Source organism: Scyliorhinus canicula, chromosome 20, assembly GCF_902713615.1.
Source record: "Scyliorhinus canicula chromosome 20, sScyCan1.1, whole genome shotgun sequence".
NCBI lineage: Eukaryota > Metazoa > Chordata > Chondrichthyes > Carcharhiniformes > Scyliorhinidae > Scyliorhinus > Scyliorhinus canicula.
In genome coordinates, this window is record NC_052165.1 from 67,005,373 (window position 1) to 67,027,134 (window position 21,762).

The following is a 21,762-nucleotide window of genomic DNA, read 5'->3' on the forward strand; positions in this document are numbered from 1 at the left end:
GGGGGAGGCCGGGAGATGCAGGAATTTCTAGATGGGCTGGAGTACCCGAGGTTAGGGGAGGGGGACAGGGCTACATTAGAAGGGGCGACAGTGGAGCAGGAGATAAAAGTTGCGATTGGGAGGATGCAGTCGGGGAAGATGGCAGTTTCCAGGGGAATATTATCAGAATTCAAGGATAAACTGGTACCGCTGAAGGTGGGGATGTTTGAGGGGGCGATCGGGAAGGGGTTGTTACCACAAACCTTGGGGCAGGCATCGATTTTCCTTTCACTTAAGATAAGGATCCAACGAAGTGTGGGTCGTATAGGCCCATATCACCTTTCAACGTGGACGCAAAGGTACTGGCGGGTAGGCTGGAGGAGTGCCTCCCGAAGGTGATAGGTGAAGATCAGACAGGGTTTGTGATAGGGAGGCAGCTCTTTTGAACACTAGGAGGGTATTGAACATGGTTATGGCCACCGGCGGAGGGGCAGGAAACAGAGGTGGTTGTGGCATTGGATGCCGAGAAAGCGTTTGGCCGGGTAGAATGGGGGTACTTGATGGTAGTTCTGGAGCGGTTTGGAATTGGACCAAGATTTGTGGACTGGGAAAGCTACTGTATAAGGAGCCGAGGGCAAGTGTCTGCACAAATAACATCAGCTCGAGATACTTTTCGCTCCACCATGGGACAAAGCAGGGATGTCATATGTCCCCCCCTGCTGTTTTCACTCGCGATTAAGCCGTTTGCCATTGCGTTAAGAAGTTCGGGGGTATGGAAAGGGATAGAGCGGAGGGGGATAAGAGCATAGCGTGTCCTTGTATGCCGATGACTTGTTATATGTGTCGGAACCGAGTGTGTCAATCGGGCGACTGGAGCTGCTTTCGGTGTTTGGGTCTTTCTCGAGGTAGAAATTAAATCTAGACAACAGTAAATATTTTGTGGTGTCTCAGCCAGTGGTGGGGGCAGGGGTGGGGGTGGGGGGTTACCATTCTGCAGGGCAGGGAATCACTTTGGGGGGGGGGGGGGGGCTCCGAAGGGACAACATTTCTAGTTTGGTGGGGAGGGCGAAAGCTGATCTGGCAAGGTGGGATGGCCTCCCTCGGTCACTGGCGGGTTGGGCACAGGCAGTTAAAATGAACGTGTTGCCGCAATTTATGTTTATTTTCCCATGCCTGCCGATTTTCCTGGCAAAGGCATTTTTTAGATAGATTGAAGGAATGATTAACTCGTAAGGAAGGTGGTCAGAATTAGACATGTGCTACTACAGAGGGGAAGGCAGGCAGGGGGTTTGGGTCTTCCGAACCTGGACGGCGAATGTGGAGGCGGGGTTGATTCCCAGTGGGTTAGAATGGAGGAGAGTTTGTGTAGGGGGTTGGGATTGAAGGCGTTAGCAACAGCGCCGCTCCCGACGGCCCCGGGGAAATACTCAGGGAGTCCGGTAGTAATAGCTTTGTTGAGAATTTGGAGCCAATTTCGCCAGCACTTTGGGTTGGGGGCCAAGCACAACATTCAACGAGCCCAGAAGCGTCAAATTTCCTTCTTCGGTCTGAAATGTCCAATAGCAATTTTAAATGGATTTTCCTTCCATTACAAACGGGCAAAATAGAGAAATTCCCCCATTGGTAATGGGGGAGAGCAAGTGAAGACCAGGGATAGTGTCCCCATGCAGAGGAAAGCTAGCTCTAGCAGTCCACGGCCAAATGACTTGAAAATGTGGAGAGGAATCCTCCCACATTCCCACGCCAACACCCTTTCACTCCTTTGGGGTGATGGAGAGAGGGGAGGGGGGAGTGGCGGAGGGGGGAGTGGCGGAGGGGGGGGGGGGGAGTGGCGGAGGGGGGGGGAGTGGCGGAGGGGGGGAGTGGCGGAGGGGGGGGGGAGTGGCGGAGGGGGGGGAGTGGCGGAGGGGAGGGAGTGGCGGAGGGGGGGGAGTGTCGGAGGGGAGGGAGTGGCGGAGGGGAGGGAGTGGCGGAGGGGAGGGCACGTGGCGGAGGGGGGGGAGGTGCGGAAGGGGGGGGAGTGGCAGAGGGGGGGAGTGGCTGGAGGGGGGGGATCAGTGGCGGGAGGGGGGGAGTGGCGTGAGTGGGGGGGTAAGTGGCGGAAGGGGGGGGGGCGTGTCGGATGGGGGGGAGTGGCGGAGGGGGTAAGCTGGCGGAGGGGGGGAGTGGACGGTGGGGGGCAGTGGCGGAGGGGGAGTGGCGGAGCGGGGGAGTGGCGGCAAGGGGGGGTAGTGGCGGAGGGGGGGGCGTGGCGGAGGGGGGGGAAGTGGACGGAGGGGGGGGAGAGTGGCGGAGGGGGGGGCGTGGCGGCGGGGGGGGGGAGTGGCGGACGGGGGGGGAGTGGCGGAAGGGAGGGGCAGTGGCGGAGGAGGGGGGAGAGTGTGGAGGCGTGGCGGAGGGGGGAAGTGGCTGGAGGGGGGGAGTGGCGGAGGGGGGGGGAAGTGGCGGAGGGGGGAGTGGCGGAGGTGGAGAGGGGGGGGAGTGGCGGAGGGGGGGGAGATGGCGGGGGGGGGAGTGGCGGAGGGGGGGGAGTGGCGGGGGGGGGGAGTGGCGGAGGGGGGGGAGTGGCGGAGGGGGGGGGAGTGGCGGAGGGGGGAGTGGCGGAGGGGGGGGAGTGGCGGAGGGGGGGGGAGTGGCGGAGGGGGGGGAGTGGCGGAGGGGGGGGAGTGGCGGAGGGGGGGGAGTGGCGGAGGGGGGGGAGTGGCGGAGGGGGGGGAGTGGCGGAGTGGAGGGAGTGGCGGAGGGGGGGGAGTGGCGGAGGGGGGGGGGGGTGGCGGGGGGGGGGGGAGTGGCGGAGGGGGGGGAGTGGCGGGGGGGGGGGGAGTGGGGGAGGGGGGGGAGTGGCGGAGGGGGGGGAGTGTCGGAGGGGAGGGAGTGTCGGAGGGGAGGGAGTGTCGGATGGGGTGGGTAGGAGGGGTGGTGGGTGAGGAGGGGTATGTGGTGAGGAGGGGTGGTGGGTGGGGGGTGAGGAGGGGTGGTGGGTGGGGGGGTGAGGAGGGGTGGTGGGTGGGGGGTGAGGTGGGGAGAGAGAGGGGGTGGGGAGAGAGGGGGTGGGGTGGAGAGAGGGGGTGGGGTGGGGAGAGAGGGGGGGGTGGGAGAGGGGGGGTGGGGGTGGGGAGAGAGGGGGTGGGGATGAGAAGAGGGGTGAGGAGGGGTGTGGGTGGGGTGTGAGGAGGGGTGGGGGGTGACGTGGGGAGAGAGGGGGGTGGGGAGAGAGGGGGGTGGGCGAGACCGAAGGGGGGTGGGGAGAGAGAGGGGGTGGGGGAGAGGGAGGGGGTGGGGAGGGGAGAGAGGGAGTGGGTAGGGGAGAGAGGGGGTGGGGAGGGGAGAGAGAGGGGGTGGGGAGGGGAGAGAGAGGGGGTGGGGAGGGGAGAGAGAGGGGGTGGGGAGGGGAGAGAGAGGGGGTGGGAGGGGGAGGGAGAGAGAGGGGGTGGGGAGGGGAGAGAGAGGGGGTGGGGAGGGGAGAGAGAGGGGGTGGGGAGGGGAGAGAGAGGGGTGGGGAGGGGAGAGAGAGGGGGTGGGGAGGGGAGAGAGAGGGGGTGGGGAGGGGAGAGAGAGGGGGTGGGGAGGGGAGAGAGGAGAGGGGGTGGGGAGGGGAGAGAGAGGGGGTGGGGAGGGGAGAGAGAGGGGGTGGGGAGGGGAGAGAGAGGGGGTGGGGAGGGGAGAGAGAGGGGGTGGGGAGGGGAGGAGAGAGGGGGGTGGGGAGGAGGAGAGAGGGGGTGGGGAGGGGAGAGAGAGGGGGTGGGAGGGGAGAGAGAGGGGGTGGGGAGGGGAGAGAGGGGGGGTGGGGGAGGGAGAGAGGGGGGGTGGGGAGGGGAGAGAGGGGGGTGGGGAGGGGAGAGAGGGGGGGTGGGGAGGGGAGAGAGGGGGGGTGGGGAGGGAGAGAGGGGGGGTGGGGAGGGGAGAGAGGGGGTGGGGAGGGGAGAGAGGGGGTGGGGAGGGGAGAGAGGGAGTGGGGAGGGGAGAGAGGGAGTGGGGAGGGGAGAGAGGGGGGGTGGGGAGGGGAGAGAGGGGGGGTGGGGTGGGGAGAGAGGGGGTGGGGTGGGGAGAGAGGGGGTGGGGTGGGGAGAGAGGGGGTGGGGTGGGGAGAGAGGGGGTGGGTGAGAAGAGGGGGTGGGGAGAGAAGAGGGGGTATGGAGAGAAGAGGGGGTATCGAGAGAAGAGGGGGTGGGGAGAGAAGTGAGGGGAGTTTGCTGCCTCCTGGGCTGAGTGTTGGGCGGCCGCTGACTTGCGGGCAGTGGGGCTGCTGCGGGGCGCAATCTGCATCCGGCGTGAGCTGGACCTTCCTTCAGTTCTGAGCAAAGTGCGGGGCGCGGGGCGCGGGGCGCGGGGCACCCCCCCACCCTCGCTGAGCACCCCCCCCCACCCTCGCTGGGCACCCCCCACCCCCGCTGGGGCACCGCCCAGCTCCACCCTCCCCGCACCAACTGCATTTGTAACTAAACAAAAAGAAAAGCAGAAATGGAGTTGCATTTCTGGCCAGTTTTACAGACATCCGCAGCCCCGGCTCTCGGTGCGCTTCTGGAGGGCAGGCGGGGAGCCGAAAGCTGGCCGCTGCCCCTGTTATCTGCAATGTTTGGCCGCTTGGAAGTTCAGTCTGGCCGTTTTGCACTGCCCCCCGGTCGCCAGCCCCCTGTCTGTCTCGCTCTGTGTCAGTGGCCGGCTCTTTTGGCGACTCCCTCCGACGCGCGTCGGGAGTGAGACGGTGGGCTCGGCTTGCCGTGTCTCAAGCCTCTGCTCTGCCGCGCCGGCACCGCTTGTACAAGCGGGGAGAGGAGGAGCTGTTTGCGGGCGAGCCGAGGCCAGGGCGAGAGGGAGCAGGGGGGGGGGGGGGGGAGGAAGAGATTGAAAGAAAGTTGCCAGCAGCGGGCTACACTGTAACGAGCGGCAGAGAGAGACAGAGATGGGCCGCCACTGGCTCGGAGCGCTGACATGGGGCTGGCTTCAGCCAACACCCGCACTCCGGAGCCCTGCCAGCGGCTACAAGATGTCAGCTCCGAGTGTGCGCAAGGCTACATTCCGGTTGCGCAGTTCCAGGCTCAGGGCTCGAGTGCGAGTGGGGGACCCTCTCTTTACCTGGCAAGACAAAACTTGAAGTAACCTTGGCTTAATTTCCCCCCCTTCCCATCCCAGTCTTCTTGCCACCGCCCGGGCGCGCGCACACAGCTCTGTGTGTGTGTGTCTCTCTCTCTTTTTCCCTCGCTCACTGTGGCACGATTTGCATCGCCCCTATTATCCAAAAGGACAGAGGGGAAAAGGGGGGGGAGAGAGAGAGGGTTGAAAATCTTCTTTATCAGCTACTTTGCCAACCTTTCTTTTTTTTTTTAATAATTTGAACCATTAAAAGGGCAGATTAACTTGATCAAGGCACGTAAACGTTTTCAGCCTGCACGGAATGGTGCCCCACGCTCACCAGAACCGAGACTGCGGCGCAGAGAGAGACGGGCAGACAGAAAGGGGGGAAACAGAAGACAGGGAGGAGAGAAATCAAAGAAAGAAAGCAGCGGGGGGAAAAAAAAGCTGGCGCAGAAAAAAAAAATCAGCCAGCAATTCTTTTTTCTTTCTGAAGAGACCAGACATCCAGCTTTCCTTTTTTGTTTGGGGGGGGGGGAGGGGCTATTTGTTTGTATTTAATTTCTTGCCGATGATTAGAGAGGGGAGAGCGGGGTGGATGGGTACCTGTGCCAAGCGGTGCCCGCTGTCCGTGCGCCTTTGGCGGCTCTTACCCGGTGGCCCCGCAGCACAGCAGCAGCTTGGCGCACGGCACCGGGGGTCACCCTTCCGCCTTTACGCGCCTGTCAAAGCCCCGGGGCCGGGGCCAAGCAGACGCAGAGAGCAATTCTCCAGTCCGGTCGATCCTTTGTGTTTATAAAGAAAAACGCCGATGGTGGGGCGAGGGCGGGAGGTGGAGGGAGGAAATCCATGCCCGGCTTTTATTATAATGTATTATTTTTTGCAAAATTGCAATAGGTTCAGAAAAATAATGTTTGTTTTGGAAGAGCAAATACGGGCCTTTCCCCGCACGCACGCACGCCTCTCCAAGTCTTTTTTGTAAAATCAACTTTCTCCAGCGCGTAAATATTAATCCACACAGGCTGGCGTTTGTGTTAATTTGCAGAAATCCCCCAGCGCACACACATAGATCCCCATCCCTGGCTGTCTTGTTCCTCTCTCTCTCTCCTGCTAGCCCTGTCAGGGCAGAGGCACAGGAGCCAGGGGCGCCATTTTCTGTCAAGCCAGCCGAGACGGAAATCCACCGCTCCACAACTCCCAAGTTTGCGACCGCAGCGCGCCGGCGGTAGGCCCCCCCCATCCACCCCTCAAACCCCGGCTTCGCTTAGGTCTCACCTGGGAGGAGGAGGAAGGAAATGACGGCCCCTTCTCTCACACTCTCTCGCTGCTACTGTCCCGCTCGATTGCAGCTGCTTCTCTTGATCTAAGTATGTTCGGGGGAAGGGGGGGAGAAAAGCTTTCCTTTGCCGTGTGGAGAGGTTGCTGAGGGTGTTCCAGTTGCGATGGAGCCCCCTCCCCTTCCCTCTTCTTCTCCACTCCTCTCGTCCCTCACTCAATGCGATGTCCGGGGCGAATGAGCCAGCGCCGACTGGAGAGAGAGAGAGAGAGACGGAGAGAACGCGCGCACACTTTTTTTTTTGCACGCCTGACTCCAGGGTCCACCGAGCTGGACTGGAGAGATGAGGGCAGCACACACTTGTGTGTGTGTGTCTAGGAGAGCTGCTGGAGTCCCGTCTGTCAGGGACGAGGCAACTGGATAGAGATTGAGTGACTGCTGCTGGGGCTGCCTCCAACCTTTTGTCACACACACACACACCACTCTAACCTTGCCTTGCGCAAAAAAGGTACATGGGTTCAGACATCAGCTAGCATTAGTGCAACCCAACACACAGGATTATGATGCATGGGAAGGTTGATGGGGGGGGGGGGGGGGGTTTAAACACTTCTTTGCCTCTTTACATCTTCAGGGTGAGAGGGTCAATTTCATTCTCACCTCCCCTTTGAAACAATCTCTTGATCCCTTTTCGGTGAAAACTAGTTTCATTTTTAGGCGTCCCATCAGATATCAGCAGTGCAAGTTTAATTCTTTTTAAACAAATTGAATGTTTTTTTTTAATAAAGCACTTTTAGAAATATTTCCCAATGTTATTAATTTAGTTCGTTTTGTTCTGATTTAACTGCAATTTGAACTTTGGAGGATCTGCCAAAACAACCATCTAGACCAATACGAGCTGTACACATACATTTTCAGTCCAATGGGTTACTTCAAAAGTGGAATTCCGTCGAAACTACAGCTTTCGGCCAAAAAACTAATTTACTATGAAACGTCGGAGTTACCTGTTTTGAGATTTTACTGGGGGAAATCATTGCTATTAAGTTAGATATTTTTTTAAACAGTTGGATTTAACAACTAGGCACCTGCCTGAACACTGGGCGGTTATTCAAACAAATACGCCTTAGGAGTCGGTATATTTAGAGATACATGCACTTCATATTGACAACGTACAGAGTTGAAAAATCTTCGAGATTTTAAAAACCACCTCCTCAATACTATTTTTTTTCAAAAGCCACTCCAGTTCTCCCATTTGACACTCTAACTTTTCAAATTAACTGTCAGTATATTGTGCCATCTTTGTGTTTCTTTGAATAATGATGCGCTGTGTGGCATTATGGATGTATGATCAGAAGTTTTAATTGATTATGTAAAGTTGCACAGTGAACCAGCAGTAGCAGCAGGAATGTTCTTTATAAATTAAATATCCTTCATGGTGATTAAGCAGGCAAATGGAATTTTGTCCTTCATTGCTAGAGGGATGGAGTTTAAGACTAGGGAGGTTATGTTGCAATTGTATAAGGTGTTAGTGAGGCCACACCTGGAGTATTGTGTTCAGTTTTGGTCTCCTTACTTGAGAAAGGACGTACTGGCACTGGAGGGTGTGCAGAGGAGATTCACTAGGTTAATCCCAGAGTTGAAGGGGTTGGATTATGAGGAGAGGTTGAGTAGACTGGGACTGTACTCGTTGGAATTTAGAAGGATGAGGGGGGGATCTTATAGAAAACATTTAAATTATGAAGGGAATAGATAGGATAGATGCGGGCAGGTTGTTTCCACTGGCGGGTGAAAGCAGAACTAGGGGACATAGCCTCAAAATAAGGGGAAGTAGATTTAGGACTGAGTTTAGGAGGAACTTCTTCACCCAAAGGGTTGTGAATCTATGGAATTCCTTGCCCAGTGAAGCAGTTGAGGCTCCTTCATTACATGTTTTTAAGGTAAAGATAGATAGTTTTTTTGAAGAATAAAGGGATTAAGGGTTATGGTGTTCGGGCCGGAAAGTGGAGCTGAGTCCACAAAAGATCAGCCATGATCTCATTGAATGGCGGAGCAGGCTCGAGGGGCCAGATGGCCTACTCCTGCTCCTAGTTCTTATGTTCTTATGTGGATTCTAATTTTTTTGGCCACCTCACTTCTCCCAACAGGGCGAAAGCTGATAGCTTGGTTTAGCAGAACCTGACAAAATTCAGGGCAAAGAAATATAGAAACATAGAAAATAGAAGCATAGGGAGACCATTTGGCCCTTTGAGCCTGCTCCGCCATTCATTATCATTAGGGCTGATCATCAGGTTCAATACCCTGATCCTGCCTTCCTACCCATACCCCTTGATCCCTTTAGCCCCCAAGAGCTATATCCAATTCCTTTTTGAAATTACATAACATTTTGGCCTCAACTACTTGCTGTGGTAGCGAATTCCACAGATTCACCACTCTCTAAGTGAAGAAATTTCTCCTGACCTCAGTCCTAAAAGGTTTACCATTACCTCAAACTATGACCCCCTCGTTCTGGACTCCCTCACCATCGGGGAACATTCTTTCTGAATCTACCCTGTCTAATCCCGTTAGAATTTTGTAATTTTCTATGAGATCCCCTCCCAGTCTTCTAAACTCCAATGAATATAATCCTAAACCGAATTAGTCTCTCCTCATATGATAGTCCCGCCATCCCAGGAATCAGCCTGGTAAACCTTCACAGCACATCCTCCATAGCAAGAACATCCTTCCTCAGATAAGGACACCAAAACTGCACACAATACTCCAGGTGTGGCCTCACCAATGCCCTAAATCACCATTACATGAAAATGATACAGAAAAAAAGGGATTTTACTGCATATGACACAGCTATTTACCCTTAGCCCTGTAAAGAAATTAAGTTGACGTCAATTTAAAGTCCTGCTAGTGCTTGTTGGGCCTGGGATGATCCTGCATCAATGCCCAACTTCAGAAAGATGTACCAGTGCTACTGTTTCAGAAGTTTCAGAATTTCAACCATTAAATTAACATTGTCAGTTGTCCCTCGATTTCAAGAATGATGTAGACTCAGATTCATGAGTTTCTGTATTGGGTCTTCATGTGACTAAGCAGGCCAATTCTCGACCCGCACATCTTTTGGGCACATGGGGCAGGATATCCCATGAATACAGTGATCCAACGCGCAGGCTTGCTTCCTTTTCGTTCCTTCTCTGCCACTGCTCTGCCTCACCATTAAGACGTTGGGACACAAAGTGTGATGCAGCTTGCTGGATACGTTGTCGCCATTCTGAGCAATAGACAGCAAGCTCGGGGCAGTCATTCAGGTCAATGCCAATATGCTTTAAGGAGAGCTTCAGTGTATCTATGAAGCATTTAATCATTTATTAAAAGTACGGCAAAATAATTAGTTCCGCAAATGAAAATAATTGGATGCACATCATTCTTTTTAGTTGGTACAAATTATACAGAAACAAAGCCAAGCTTATAACTACATGTTTCACTTGGTAGTAAAGCAATTTTGTGGAAGAAGAGTGAAACTGTTGATAAGATAATGGAGTAGGAAAACCATATTAGTTAGCCTAATGGGGGGAAAAAGAGCTTGTTAAATAAGGAAAACTAGCTACTGGTATGGAATAAGTCAGTTCTCCTTAAAAAGAGTTTTACCTTTTTTATATTAATTGTGTCATGCAGAATTTGGTGGATTGTCATGTGGGGGCTCTGAAAGAAATTTACAAAAACTGGCAGTCTGTATTTAGGATTTGGATTCATAACAACCCAAGATGTTGAGCCCACCAGAGCCTTAACATGTCTGAATTCCCAGCCAAACATCTCAGGCGCAGTTGTACCTATGACTCTCATCTGTGGTTAATAAACACACTCCTCCTGATTTCAACATTTAAGAGCCTTACTGAAAACTTTATAAAAACAATAGAATGTTTTATACCTACTGAATGGTCTTGATAAAGCACCTCACTTTTTAAATTGAGACTGTATTTCTGCATCAACAGTTTGTTATTCGTCTACATATAATATTAAGTACTGAATGGCCTATGTACCTAATTTGCCAATACAATCACTATATTTCTTCCATGTAAGTTATTACCTTGTCTGTACAAATACGGATTGTGTGCTTGATATGGATAAAACATATGGCATGTCATATATGTTTAGTGGTACAGGAAAAGTATAAATTCAGCTCATTTGCTATTACTACACATACTCTCAAATATTTAATGGGAAACTGTGGTCCTTTACTGGTCTGATCAAAGTTCATTATCTCAGTAGATATAGAAGCTTCCAGTCCATCATAAGTTGCTAGAACAATTATTCTCCTTTACCTAGAATGCAATTCACATCTATTTTAAAATGTTGCCTATTTCAGATAGAATAATCAATAAATACTTCTCATTATTTTTAAATGGGTCTCCATCTATCTCGTTCCTTTTGGTCATAACTCACATTGCTAACATTTTTACAGTTTGGCAGCATGGAGATTGACTCCCATGGCCATTACATGTAAGTAGTAAAGCCATTTTTTTCACACTACCACTAATGGTGCAGTTTTATTTCCAGATCTAAATTCAGTTCCTAAATAGAGAGCTTTCACAACTGCAGTGGGTAGTTTTACTCACACAGCATTGAAGAAATCAACCCTTGGACTACCTTGAAGAAGAAAACAATCCCATTTATCACAGCCAGTATTAGATTTGGCATTTCCAGAATAAATTTAGAGGCTGCAGGAGATAAATAATTGCAGGTGCTTTTGGTCCACACATGAAATGAAAATCACTTATTGTCACGAGTAGGCTTCAATGAAGTTACTGTGAAAAGCCCCTAGTCACCACATTCCGGCGCCTGTTCGAGGAGGCTGGTACGGGAATTGAACCGTGCTGTTGGCCTGCCTTGGTCTGCTTTAAAAGCCAGCGATTTAGCCCAGTGTGCTAAACCAGCCCCGTAATGTCACAGTCACACGCAATCTGCAAAGTAGTTCACTCATTGGCATTCAAGTTGGGCAAACTGAAAAAGACAAGTTTTACGGCTGTCATAGCAAGACACCATGAAGACCGCCATACAGAAATATGCAAAACAATCTAGAGATCAGCTCAGTATAATATTTGGTCATGGTTCATTGCAGGAGACTCCCAGAAGGACAATGGGAACTGCTTTAGGGATGTCATCAAAGCACCACTGAAGAGGTCAAAATCATATCAACCACCAACTCATGGGAGTCCCTGGCTGGTGACCAACAAGATGGGGAAGGTTAATTTGAAAGGCACCAAACTCCATCAAAGACTTTATCAGGAGAAATCAAAATTCTGGGAAAGAGCGCACAAACCTCCCAACCAATCCATAGAATCCCTGCATGAAATTTATCCATCATTTCCAAGCACCAGCTGTTCCAAGTATGGCCAAGTCAGCAGATTGCGCACAAGACTTGTCAGTCATCTCAGAGCCCATTCAAACAGGAATGGGAAGCAAGTTCATCCTCGATTTTGAGGGACTGACAAGATATGAAAAAAGTAGCAAACCAGTAATCGGGAATTGGATGATCTATCTGACAGTCAAGAAGATGCCACGATATTCTGGCGTGGCCAAAATTTGGAATGCTATCTGATTTGGATTAATCCGTATGGACAGCAATCAGAAAATTGCACACATCATTTTGCAAATGGACATAGAACAGATCAACAAGTGGCAAAACCACTGTGAGCCTCCTTACTGACACTGTATTTGGCCTGTTATGATCAAGTGAGAAGGGATGAAACTGGCTCACCTTATTCAATCTCCTCAGTTGGTCACAACAAAGGGTTAAGTTTTTCTTTCCAAATCAGAATGTATTTAACTATTGAAGACGTGAGCAATAAGGAGCCAATCAAACAAGTTTTTCTTGCAGTCAAAAAAGGACCAACTTTATCACCACTAAACCTGAGAAAAATAATAACTATTGCAGTTTTAAACATTCGGCCCTTATGCAGTCATTCAGACCCATACACATACACATTCACATGGTTATCAAAAATAAAAGGAGTTAGAGTCCAATAAAAAAAAGGGAAAAGAATATAGTCATTTAACCTGCTAGTTCTTCGGTTGTTCTGGAGGTGCAGATTTTAAAGATTGCAACTGATTTAGGTCAGCTGGTTGCTTGGATACAGTCAGATGTGGAAGATGTTACATTCGCGCCACAGAAGTGCCAGGCAATGACCATCTCCTGCAAGAGAGGATTTAACCACCGCCCCTTGACATTCAATGCATTACCATCATTGAATCCCCCACATTCAACATCCTGGGGTGGTTACCATTGATCAGAAATTGAACTGGACGAGCCACATTAATACTGTGGCTACCAGGGCAGCTCAAATACTAGGAATCCTACGGTGAGTGACTCATCTCCTGACCCTCCCAAAGCCTGTCCATCTACAAGGCACAAGTCAGGAGTTTAATGGAATATCTCCACTTGTCTTGATGAGTGCAGCCCCAACAACACTCAAGACGCTCGACAACATCCAGGACAAAAGCAGCCCGCTTGATTGCTCCCCATTCCACAAACATTCAAACCATCCACCACCGACGGAATAGTGGCAGTCATATTAAACTATCTATAAGATGCACTGCAGTAACTCACCAAGATTCCTAGACAACACCTTCCAAATCCATGACCACTACCATCTAGAAGGACAAGAGCAGGAAGTACATGAGGGGGGGGGTGTTCTCTTTGAGAGGAGAAGTTGCGTAGATTAGTTCATTGCTCTTGTTAGTTTACGGTACTGTTGGTTGTACTTTTTATAAAATGACAAAAGATTAATCAAAATATTTTCCAAAAATAATGCTGTTACCCAACATACAACAGTAAAATAAAAGAAAAATACTGCAGATTCTGGAAATCTGAAATAAAAACAGCATCTGTGGAGCAAGAAACAGAGTTTTTTTTATAAATGTTTTTTATTCGGATTTTCAAAAGTAGTATATTTACAGGTGCACACAAAGACGAGGGAGGGGAAAAAAAGAGACGGTCAAACACGGTAAAAACAACAATGCTATATACTTGGCCAGAAAAAACAGTAAAACAATAAACAGTACAAAACCAGGGTGTGGGGAGGGGTAAAAACTGGGGAGGTTATATACATCGAGGTACTGGAGAAACAATTATATTATACATGTATATATATCTTGGGGGGAAAGCCCCCCCTTCTTTCTACTTCTGTTTTAAACAGGGAGAGTACATACAACACAGTAAAACAAAATAGATCTAGGGGGAGGGGGGAGGGGTACCTGGGTGGCGCCCCCGATGTTGCTTACGTCTCCCTGTCGGTTTCTCGTTATTGTGCGTTTTGCCTCCGCTCCGGCTGCTCGTCATTTCTTCTCCTGTACTTTCTTGCTCACTGTCGCTCTGTTCGTCATTGTCGTTGTCATTTCCTGTGCTCTCCCAGTTTGTGTTCCCTCATCTTTCCCCCCATCTAGTTCCCTTCCATTGTTCTTTGCCCCCTGTCTTTCCTTCTTCGCCCTTCCCTGTCCCTCTCCCCCCCCCCCCCCCTCCCTCCTTGCAGTTTACCTTCTTTTCATTGTGTTTGGCTACTCCCTCTTCACTGTTTCCCCTTACCCGTTCGGCTGTCGCCGCCCAGTGGTAGTATTGTAGGTTTGAGAGGGCTAGCCCTCCTCTGGACTTCGTTTTCTGCAGGACCTTCTTTGGGATCCTAGCATTCTTCCCCCCCCCCTCCCCATATATGAATGCCATGATTAGTTTGTTAAGTGAGTTGAAAAGGCCTCAGGGATGTAGATCGGGATAGATCTAAGTAGGAAGAGGGTTTATGGGCGTACGTTCATTTTGATCGTCTGGACTCTCCCCGCGGCGGAGAGTGGGAGTGTGTTCCATCTTTGCAGGTCTTTTTTGACTTCCTCTGTCAGACTGGTTGGGTTCCATTTGTGGATCACCATCCAGTCATGGCGATTTGGATCCACAGGTAGCGGAATTTCTGTCGGGCTTGTTTAAACGGCAGTCCCACTCGTGCTGGCCCCTCCCCTCTTGTCGGCTAATTGGGAGATCTCACTTTTGCTCATGTAGAGTTGTAGCCCAAGAAGGTGCCAAACTCTTTCAGGAGCGTGATGATTCCTTCCATGCTGCTTTGTGGGTCCAAAATGTAGAGGAGCAGGCCATCTGCATAGAGCAAGACTTTGTGCTCTCTGCTGCCCCTTTGAATCCCCCTCCAGTTTTTTGCTGTTCTGAGAGTGATCACTAGCGGCTTGATCGCTAGGGCGAACAGCAATGAGGACAGTGGTCATCCTTGCCTGGTGCCCCTGTGCAGCTGGAAGTATCGGGCGTTGGTGTTGTTGGTCCGCATGCTCGCCATGGGAGCATTGTAGAGGAGTTTCACCCAGGAGGTGAACCCTGATCCGAGCCCGAACCGCTCCAGTACCTCTATAAGGTACTGCCACTCGACTGTCAAAGGCCTTTTCTGCATCTAGGGAGACGATCACCTCTGGTGTTATCTCCCCGGGTGGGGTCATTATCACGTTCAGCAGTCACCTGATGTTCGATGTTAGTTGTCTACCTTTGACAAAGCCTGTCTGGTCCTCTGCGATCACCTCTGGAATACAGTCCTCCAGTCTCTTGGCTAGGATTTTGGACAATATTTTGGCACCTGCATTCTGCAGTGAGATGGGTCTGTATGACCCACATTCTGTTGGGTCTTTGTCTGTCTTAGGTATCAACGAGATTGAGGCCTGAGCTAGCGTGGGTGGCAGTGTGCCCCTAGCTAGCGAGTCTGTGAACATCTCCCGCAGGTGCGGGTCAGTGCTCTCACAAATGTTTTGTAGAAGTCCGCTGGGAACCCGTAATACTCTCCATGATCTCTCCCAGTTCTAGTGGTTCTTCTAAGCCCCACTTTCTGTCCTCCCCACAACTGGCATGTCCAGTCCATCAAGGAACCGTTTCATCCCGATTCCCGTGCTGGGGTTCCGAGGAGTACAGCCCTCGGTAAAAGCCTCAAAGGTTTTGTTGACCTTTTCTGGGTCTGTTTCTAATGTGCTTATGTTGTCTCTGATTTGTGCGGATCACTTCTAGTGGCTGCCTGCTTTCTCAGCTGGTGTGCCAGCAGGCACCTGGCTTTGTCTCCGTGTTCATATAGGGTCCCCGTGCCTGGTGGAGTTGGTGCACTGCCTTCCACGTGGAGAGCTAGTCAAAGTCCATTATTATTATTATTATTATTATATTTGTAGCCTTTTCCTCTCCGCCAGTAGCTACGGTCGGGGCCTCGGAGTATTTATGCTCTACCTCCAGTATGAAGTCGACCAGCTGCTGCCTAACCGTCCTTTCCTCCCTGTCTCTTCCCGCTTTGAAGTGATAATTTCCCCTCCAACCACGGCCTTTAGCGCCTCCCAGAACGTGGAGGGTGAGACCTCCCTGTTTTGGTTGTTCTCTGTATACTCCGTTATGGCCTGTGATACTTTTCGCTGAAAGCCTTGTCGGCGAGTAGGGCAGTACAACCTCCATGTGGGGCGTTGGACCCTACCGATCTCCAACCTCACATCCATATAATGTGGAGCGTGGTCGGAGATTACAATTGCGAAGTATTCCGTTTTGACCGACTCTGGGAACACCACTTTCCCCACCACAAATAAGTCAATTTTGGTACGTTGTGTACTGGGGAGGAGGGTCCTTCCTCTCCCCTGGGTGGGTAAACCTCCAAGAGTCCACCGCCCACATCTGCTCCATAAAACGACCGAGTTCTTTGGCCATGTTTCAAGTCTTCCCTGTTTTGGGGTTCGACCTGTCTGTCCTTACGTCCTGCACACAACTAAAGTTCCCCCCTTATGATCAGTTGGTGCGTCACTATGTCGGGGATTTCCGCCATGGTCTTTTAAACAAATTTTGTGTCTCCCATTTTGGAGCGTACACGTTAATGAGTACTACCGGTGCCCCGTCCAGGGCCCCGCTGACCATGACGTATCGTCCCCCTGGGTCCATAACCGTCTTCGTCGCCTTAAACATTGTCCTCTTGTTGATCAATATTGCCACCCCCCTGGCCCTCGTTCCGTAACATGAATGGTAGGTCTGTCCCACCCAGCCCTTTCTTACCCACAGTCAGTCCTGCTCTCTCAGGTGTGTCTCTTGGAGGGAAGCTATCTTGGCTTTCATTTTTCTTAGGTGGTGAAGACTCTGGATCTTTTCACTGGGCCGTTTGAGTCCTCTTACGTTCCAGGTGACTATCCTGGTGGGGGGCTTAATCCCATTCCTGCGGGATTAGCCATACTTAACTGGTGGACGCGCCCCTGAACTCCGGGGTTTCCCTTTGTTAGGGGCCATCCAAGAAACCCGCTGTCACTGCTCTCCCCACGCGGTCGTGTCCCTGCACTCCGGCGTTTCCCTTTGTCCATGGAGCACGCAACATGGCTGCCAACGGTGCGTCCGCAATGTGGATCTGCCCCTGCACTCTGGGGTCTCCCTTTGTCCAGGCGGCATCTAACATTGCTGCCCACTGTGCGTCTGCCTCTTGGGTAAGCCCCTGCACTCCGGGGTCTCCCTTCACACAGAGACTGTACTGGGCGGTTGCTTGCCGTGCTTCTTTGCTCCGGGCCCCTAGTTGTGGCCCTGTGGTAGTCACCACTGTTGTATTGTGTATACTGCATACCAGGTTATTACGGTAAGGCCCCTGTACTACAGGTACGGGGGTAGATCCCTGTCCGCTGGCTCCGCCCAGTAGGCGGAGTATAAATGGGTGTGCTCTCCGAGCTGCAGCCATTTCGGCAGCAGCTGCGGGAGGCTCCACATCTCTGCATAATAAAGCCTCGATTACACTCTACTCCCGTCTCGTCATAATTGATAGTGCATCAATTTATTACACAGAGATGTGGAGCCTCCCGCGGCCTTGCGACCCTTAAGGTCGACCCACCTTCCCTGTTTGTGAACCTCACCCCAGATTGCAAACCCGTGGCCACCAGGAGCAGACGGTACAGTGCCCAGGACAGGACCTTCATCATGTCTGAGGTCCAGCGGCTGCTGCGGGAAGTATTATCGAGGCCAGCAACAGCCCCTGGAGAGCCCAAGTGGTAGTGGTGAAAACTGGGGAAGAAAAACAGGATGGTCGTTGACTACAGTCAGACCATCAACGCAGCTCGACGCGTACCCCCTCCCTCGCATATCTGATATGGTCAATCAGATTGCACAGGACCGGATCTTCTCGATAGTGGACCTGAAATCTGCCTACCATCAGCTCCCCATTCGCAAGGTGGACGCCAGTACACCGCATTTGAAGCGGCACGGCCGCCTTTACCATTTCCTTTGGGTTCCCTTCGGCGTCACTAACGGGGTCTTGGTCTTCCAATGGGAGATGGACCGAATGGTTGACCGGTACGGACTGCGGGCCACTTTCCCGTACCTGGACAACAGCGGCCAGCAGGATCACAGCACCAACCTTTCCAATTCCTCCACACCGCCAAACTCCTTAACCTAACCTACAACAGGGAGAAGTGTGTGTTCAGCATGGACTGATTAGCCATCCTCGGCTATGTGGTCCAGAACGGAGTTCGAGGACCCGACCCTGATCGCATATACCTCCTCATGGAACTCCTCCTACCCCACTGCCCCAAGGCCTCAAACGATGCCTGGGGTTCTTCTCGTACTACGCTCAGTGGGTCCCTAACTATGCGGACAAGGCCCGCCCACTCATTCACTCCATCATTTTCCCTACTAATGGCCGAGGCTCACCAGGCCTTCAACCGTATAAGGCCGACAGCGCCAAGGCCGCGATGCACGTGGTCGACGAGACGCTACCCTTCCAAGTCAAGAACGATGCATCAGACGTCGCTCTGGCCGCCACCCTCAACCAGGCAGGCAGGCCCGTGGCATTCTCTTCCCACACCCTCCAAAATTGGGCACTCCTCTGTCGAAAAGAAGGCCCAAGCCATCGTAGAAGCTGTGCGGCATTGGAGGCTTTACATGGCCGGCAGGAGATTCACTCTCCTGACTGACCAACGGTCAGTTGCCTTCATTTGTAACAACACACAGCGGGGCAAGATCAAAAATGATAAAATCTTGAGGTGGAGGATTGAGCTCTCCACCTACAATTACGAAATTTTGTATTGCCCCGGTAAGCTCAACGAGCCCCCTGATGCCCTATCCCGAGGTTTATGTGCCAGCGTACAAGTGGACCAACTCCGCACCCTTCACGACGATCTCTGTCACCCGGGGTCACCCGCTTTTATCACTTCATAAAGGCCCGCAATCTGCCCTACTCCATCGAGGTCAGGGATATCACCAGAGACTGCCAGGTCTGCGCGGAGTGTAAACCGCACTTCTACCGGCCAGACCGTGCGTGCCTGAAGGCCTCCCGCCCCTTTGAACGCCTCAGCGTGGACTTCAAAGGGCCCCTCCCCTCCACCGACCGCAACACATACTTTCTCAATGTGGTCGACGAGTACGCGAGATTCTCCTTCACCATCCCATGCCCCAACATGATGTCTGCCACCGTCATCAAAGCCCTCAACACCATTTTCGCTTTGTTCGGTTTCCCCGCCTACGTCCACAGCGACCGGGGATCCTCATTTATGAACGATGAGCTGCGCCAGTACCTGCTCAGCAGGGGCATTGCCTCAAGCAGGACGACCAGCTACAAGCCCCTGGGAAACGGGCAGATGGAGCTGGAGAATGGGACAGTCTGGAAGGCAGTCCAGCTGGCCCTACGGTCCAGAAATCTCCCGGCCTCCCGTTGGCAGAGGTCACTCTATTCGGTCGCTCCTGTGTACTGCGACTAACGAAACTCACCATGAACATCTCTTTGCCTTCCCTCGAAAGTCCACCTCTGGGGTTTCGCTCCCAACATGGCTGGCAGCTCCAGGACCCATTCTCCTCCGTAAGCACATGCGGCTACTTAAGGCGGACCCATTGGTTGAGAGGGTACAGCTACTCCACGCGAACCCACAGTACGCCTACGTAGCGTATCCCGACGGCCACCAAGGCACAGTCTCCCCCCTGCCCCGGCACCACCCTCCCTCCCTCCAGTGCACCCCACCACAGCCCCAGCTCCAGGACGATTCGCCCTCCCCTTGGTCCCACCCGTGGATGAAGATGAGGCCGACACGCTCCCGGAGTCACCGACGACCGAACCGACGCCTGAATCAACACGACGGATCAAGGCGCCCGACTGTCTAAATCTGAATACTCTTTTGTAATTTTTAAACAACTCGTAAATTTTCTTACCAACCTGTATCTAAATAGTTTCCACCACCCCCGTTGGACAATTTTTTAACAGGGGGTGAATGTGGTAGTCACCACTGTTGTATTGTGTATACTACATACAAGGTATTACGGTAAGGCCCCTGTACTACAGGTACGGGGATAGATCCCTGCCTGCTGGCTCCGCCCAGTAGGCAGAGTATAAATGTGTGGGCCCTCCGAGCTGCAGCCATTTCGGCAGCAGCTGCAGGAGGCTCCACAGCTCTGCTTAATAAAGCCTATATTACTCTCTACTCTCGTCTCATCGTAATTGATAGTGCATCATGTTCTTTGTAGCCTTATTGCTGCTCTCACTCTGGACCTATTTTCGCCCCCTCCCTATGCCCCCCAACCCCCTGATTCCCCCCGCAATCTCCCTCCTCCCACATTCCCTTTTTTGTCCCCCTTTCCCCCCACTCCTAAACCTGTTTGCTCCCTTTCTTGTGTGTTCCCCCCACCGCATGGCGCAGCCCCCCCCTGTTGGGGGTGCGCCGCGGCCCTGCTCTGCTGCATTACCCCGGCGCTGGCTCCCCTGCTAGTGTGGTGAACCCCCCTCCCCCCTCCCGGGAGTTACTGTCTCGTTTCTCCCTCGCCCACTCTCTGTAGTTACTGCCCGTTCTTTCCCCGTCTTAGCCTGCACTCCTCTCGCTTGCCACTTCACTGTCACTTCTCCGCTGCGTTCGTTCTTTTGTACAGGATCACGATTTCCCATGTGAAGCGGTCCCTCGGGTAGTGGTTTGCCTTTGGTCGTTCAGGGTGAGTTTCGTGGGGGGGGGGGGGGGGGGGCCTCACCTCGTTAGCTCGCTGTTGCGCCTTGCCAGGGGCCCCTTATTGCTTCCCCTGCTGTCACTGCTCCAGCCCGCATTCCTCAACAAACTTGTTTGCCTCAGTGGGGGCTGTGAAGAAATGCTCTTTGCCTTGGTGTGTGACCCACAGCTTCGCAGAGTACAGCATACCAAAGCCTACGCCGTTCTTGTACAAGGCTGCTTTTCCCCTATTAATGTGGAACATACCTCTTCATTCACCTGAGGAAGGAGCAGGGCTCCGAAAGCTAGAGTTTGAAACAAACCTGTTGGACTTTAACCTGGTGTTGTAAGACTTCTTATTGTACTTTTCCCTATTGAATTCAGCCCGTTGACAGATCTGCCCCAATGTCCTGATATATCCTAATATTGTGTCCTTCCCAGCGGCAGTTCTTGGCCTGTTTGGCCCAGCACAGGATTCTTTCTCGGTGCCTATGCAGTTTGGCTATTACTGCCCTCGATTGCTCCCCTGCCTTGGGTTTCAGGCGCAGCGACCATTGTGCCCTGTCCATTTCTGGTGGGTTGGGGAAAGTTTTCCTCCCCACTAACGCCCAGCATCTCAGCCACGTATACCATGAGGTCCCTGCCTTCGATCCCCTCTGGTAGGCCCACAATCCGCAAGTTTTGCTTTCTCAAGCAGTTCACTTGATCTACTTTGCCTTCAGACTGTCCTGCATCGTGACCCACCTCGCCCCCTCCTCCAGTGCCGTGATCCGATCACTCTGGTCGGTTGCGACTTTTTCCAAATGTTTGATGGTCACCTCTTGGGCTTCCCGTCTCTTCTCTGTTCTGCTGAGGGTGAGCTGTGTCTGAGCTAGGGTCTCGGCCATCACTGCCTTCACCACAGCCTCAATGTCCACTTTTACCTCCGCTTTTATCTCTCGCTGGTGCTCCCTGAAGGATGCCTTCCAGTTCCCCCCTGATGCAGGAGAGATTTGTTCCTGTCCGTCCTGCTCTTTTTGTTTCACCGAAACTTGCGCTCCACTGCCTCGTGCACCGGTTGGCTCATCTGAGAGTGGTCGCCCCTGGCCCCTTCTACTCCTGGTGCCTGTTGTATCTAGCTTGGTTTCCTTCGGGCATTTTCGCTTCTAATCCCTCACTTTCTTCATTCCTCTGTCCTATAAAAGTTGGGGAATGGATTGCTGCGTCATTTTGGTGAATTATGTTGAAAAGTGGCTGTTTTTCGGGTCAACGGGAGGACAGTCACCTAACCTGCGACTGCTCAGCACATTGTCACCAGAAGCCCGCAAGAAACAGAGTTAACGCCTCAAGACGATATGACTCTTCTACAAACACTTTGGCAGAAGAGACATAAGGGGCGGGATTCTCCGACCCTCCCCCCCCGCCGGGTTGGAGAATCGCCCGGGGCCAGCGTCAATCCCGCCCTCGCCGTGTCCCGAATTCTCCGCCACCAGAGATTCGGCAGGAATCACGCCGCGCCAATCCCCCCGCGG

General features: G+C 52.6%; 1 protein-coding gene across 2 annotated transcripts in view; it reads right to left on the reverse strand.

Moving 5' to 3' along the window:
- Positions 1 to 6,712, reverse strand: part of LOC119955146 (zinc finger protein 800-like) — a 123,318-nt gene extending 116,606 nt beyond the window's left edge. For both annotated transcript variants that reach the window (XM_038781070.1, XM_038781068.1), the window contains exon 1: positions 6,328 to 6,712. The gene's annotated coding sequence lies outside the window, so the exon portion shown is untranslated. The remainder of the gene's footprint in view (positions 1 to 6,327) is intronic.
- Between the last annotated feature and the right edge of the window lie 15,050 nt (positions 6,713 to 21,762).